Raw genomic sequence first — 4,427 nt, 5'->3', positions numbered from 1 at the left:
TGTTAGTAAAGGCACTGGACACTCCCACATGGCCGACCATGGCTTGAGTCCCGGACCCGGTGGCTTGCTTCTCAAGCCACCGGGTCTGGGACTTGAAACGTGGTTAACCAGGGATACCTGTCTCTCTCCCTTTCTCTCATGAGAAAGTGGGAAAGAAAGGAAAAAAAGGAAAGAAAGATCAACTTACCTTTCAGGAAAATAATAATCATCCCCTTTCTGAAAAATGCAACTTGCTTTTCTTACCTAACCCTATCTGTAAGTAGGATGACATGCCCAATTTTATAAATGGAGAGAGTCAAGTACAGAAACAGGTGGAAACATTATCCGGGCACAGCACTGGAGGAAAAAGTCTGAGGTGGGACAATTTGACCCATGCCCTCTGTCCAATCATAGCCTGTGTGTTCTCTGTCTCATCTCACCAGCCTCTCCCCCACATAGAACAAGTGACTGAAACAAGTTAACAGAACTCCCAGGATAATGAACACTGACACCTGTTGAGTACTACATGCCAAGCAATGTTCTCAAATGTAATAAAATCAGTTGGCCCTCATAACAACTCTATGACTTACAGATGGGAGGAGTAAGGCGCAGAGAGCGTAACGCGCCTAAGTCAGAGTTCAGCAGCAGCAGGGCAGCCTGGTGAACTTGGCCGGGACGCTGCTGCCCACTTGGCATCTGGATTCCTTCCAATGCTCTCCTCTAACATCATGCATGGATTAATGTACTGTCCCACGAGCATGGCTTCAGTGAAGAACCGACACTCGCACCAGCCCACAACCCGTTATCCTAAAATGTCAGAATTCGTAAAGGTTCTGAAATCTGTAAGGTGTTTAGAATTTGAGAGACATCTAATTTGGCAATGAAGCCTGACTTAAGACTATTTATAGTATTATCACAGCAGCGCCAGCATTCACACATTTTGCTATAGAATTAATTAGCATATCTAATGACAGCCCCTCGTCAGACCCTGCTGAAGGTACCAGGTAATATATGATATGTGCATCAGAGCACATTTCAAAAACCGCCAGACTCTGACCTTCAGAACACGTTTGGTCTAAAGAGTTTCCAAGTTGGATACCTGTAGAAAGAAATGTTTTCGCTCTCATCACTTAAAAAAGAGAGATGTTTAGGTCAAAGTTGAGAAGACTCATTCTGACTCACTCTAATTGAATATGTAAGGAAACGTGTTCAGAGAAATTTAGGAAGCTGACTAGGGCTACACTGCTAGTTAGTGGCAGAATTGGAATCGGGGCCCAGATCTTCAAACCCTCGCCTCCAGAGCTCCAGACACTCCAGACAGAGGAGAAAGCTGATAGAAACGTCATTTAAAGGTAGTTACTATGTACTGTTAGTGTGTTCAGAAATTCCATTTAAGATAGAAATCCCAGCTCTCCTATCCCCCACCCAGTCTAATGCTGCAAGCATCTGTGTTTTCATCAAGTCCTCTAGTAATTCCAGAGTAGAGTTCTCTGACCACGCTTTGTATAGACTATCATTCTCTTTTTCCTTTTCTTTCTTTCTTTTTCTTTTCCTTTTATTTTTTTGAGAGATTTTTGCTATCGTGTGCAAGCTCTCACTGGAGAGACAGAAAAAGAGAGACAGAAAGAGGTAAATCACCCCCTGGTGGAGGGATGACCACACTGCAATCTCTTCTCTTCCATTCCTCTCTGGATTTTGGGCACACATGCACATGCACCCAGTTTGAGTCTCAAGCCACTGGGTCTGGGACTTGAAACGTGGTTAACCAGGTGGGAGTCCAATGCCTTAACCACTACACCATCTGCTGGCCCCAAGTACAATCATTCTTAATCTAAGCCTGAATCAGGGAATTTCCAAGTTGCGCAAGTCCAGAAGAGCCATTTGAATCACAACCTCTTCGTGTGTGGGGTCCCTGAATCTGTGCAGTGTCCAGCCTGCACAGCCCTGAATTATGCCGTGCACCTCAATGGACACATTTTCCTTCATGAACGCCCACTAAGCCAGCTCAGTTCTGGGTCAAGCCATCAGCAAGGAAGGGCCTGTGAAAAAAAGTTCATTCAGCTCTGATGAAATTACCCAGAATGTTGCAATCAGGATATATAGAAAACAGTTATTAAATTAAAATTTCAACATGCATATGGTTTGTGTTTTACAATTAAATATTGTTTTTACTTTTATTTCCACTGTGTAAGCCTTTGAAAGGTCTTAATCCAGTCCTGTTGACATCTTTTCTTCTTTTCTTTTGTCTGGCTTCCCTTACTTTACACTACTTACCCACCTACCAGCTTCTTCTCCAAACTAACCCAAGCTCTAACCCCACCCATCCAAAAACAACAACAACAAAAATAATAAAATCGCAAGAACAACCCAAACAGCAAAATCCATCTAACTCGCCTGGTTAACAGATCACCCTCGCCTGACTTGGCTGTTGCTCATCAGATTATGATTCCTAAACTAATGACTCATAGTAGAATTTCCGGTACTGGGGCAAGTCGAGTAGCATATTTAATGGTTCAAATGATTCGTTTAGATAGTTTTCTTAAAAACACTTTAATATTATTCATGAAAGTTGGTAGAAAATCTAGTTTCTTACTGTCTACGTTTACTTAGAATTTGCATTAAAAGTTCTATTACTCTCCCCCGTTGGAAATTTGTCATGATGCCAAATAAAAAGGCCCTTCTCAGAGCAAAAGAGAACTGCTTCCAAGAAGCACTGAATTGTGAGCTATTGGGTCTTCGGAAAAGTCATGACGTACTTTTCTATGCAAAACTATGTCATGACTTTTCCGATGACCCAACATTTAGGGGAGAAAGATGTAGACTATGTAAATAGACCAGTTGCTGCCCTGGAAAGAATAAATATTCCAGGGGCCAGTAGGTGGTGGTATGGTAGGTAAGGCATTGGACTTCCATATGGTGACTGTGGTTTGAGTCCCAGACTTGGTGCTTTTCTCACTTTCCCTCTCTGTCTCTCTCTGGTGAGTGTGCCTGCCTGTAGCAAATTAAAAAAACAGCAATGACAAATAAAACTAATTCAAAGAAGAAGAAAAGAAGAAGGAAGAGGAGGAGGAAAAAAGAAATATTCTAGAAGGATACAATTGTCATTCTTTCATCAATTGGCTCACTCCTTTAAGGCCATTAGGCATATGCCATTAACACAAGGAGTCAAGGATTATGCCATTTGGTCTGTCTTGTAAATTCTTGTCCCAAGAGCATCTTGTAGGTGTCCCATAGGCAGTAAGGGAAAACATGACAGAGCTACTAAGAACTAGCTCCCAAGGAGGAAAACAAGAAGTAGGCTGAAGGATCAGGAGGTTGAAGGATCAGGAGGCTGAATGCAAATGCAGAGTGGCTAGAGAGTGTTTTAAGATGAACTGAAGTTGGGGTCAGCCTTATAGTCAGTGGTTAAGTGCTGTGGATAGAAGCTAGATTCCACATGGCCTGCCATGATTCAAATCCTGGCCTTGATGACTTGAAAAACACACTGGGTACATGTAGATGTGTGCTCAAGATCCTGACAGGAAGAAAAGATGGAGGAAAAGAGATTGCAGCATGACCACGCTCTCTTTTTCTCTGAGTAGGTCACATGCCTTCTGGCAAAAATTAAAAGGAAAATAAAAGATGAAGTAAAGTTTACCCAGGAACCTCCTGCAACAGAGCATCAAGCAACGCAGACACCAAATAGAGAAAAGTAAGTTCAAGATTAAGATAATTTCTTTTTTTTTTCTTTTTAATTGGTAGATGGCAATATACACTCACCAGAAACAGACAGAGAAGGAGAGGGAGAAAGTACTCGATAAGGCATGGTCAAAGCACCCCTTCCCAATGGGGCCTGGGCAGACCACGACACCTTCTCCTCCATTTTACCATCCCAGCAGGATTTGAGGCAAGCATGCACTTGTATCCAATATGCATTTCAAGCCATCAGGGTGGAGGTAGAGACTGATCAGCCATGTGGGATCTAACTTCCTTAACCATTAGGCTATATAGTGACAATTTATTTATAACACTTTCCAATTAAGATGAAGTTTTTCCATTCTTTACAAAAGAAAAACATTTCCTACATGAAAATATGACATTTCCAGTTCTGGGACCAAGGCGACTGAATCTCTGCTCTAAAATCTATCTTCCAGACCCCAACAAAGTTCAGTCAGGTATGGCTACCTCGGTCTTCTCTCTTTCTCTGTCTCTCTTTCTCTGTTTCTATCTCTCTGTCTCAATAAATATTTTCATTTAAATTGTTTTTAAAAACACTTCTCACCTTTGACCTGTCCTTTCACTTGCTAATTTTAGAAGTCATTTAAATCTGAGGTGTGTCTTACTGTGTTCTGGGACCAGGCTATTGAATCTCTGCTCTAAACTCCATCTTCCAGACCCCAAAAAAGTGCAGCCAGGTAGGGCAACCTCTGTCTTCTCTTTGTCTCTCTCTCTTTCAATCTTTTTATTTT

Source organism: Tupaia chinensis, unplaced genomic scaffold (genome assembly GCF_000334495.1).
Source record: "Tupaia chinensis unplaced genomic scaffold, TupChi_1.0 Scaffold000251_1, whole genome shotgun sequence".
NCBI lineage: Eukaryota > Metazoa > Chordata > Mammalia > Scandentia > Tupaiidae > Tupaia > Tupaia belangeri.
Note: the sequence above shows the minus strand (reverse complement) of the source record.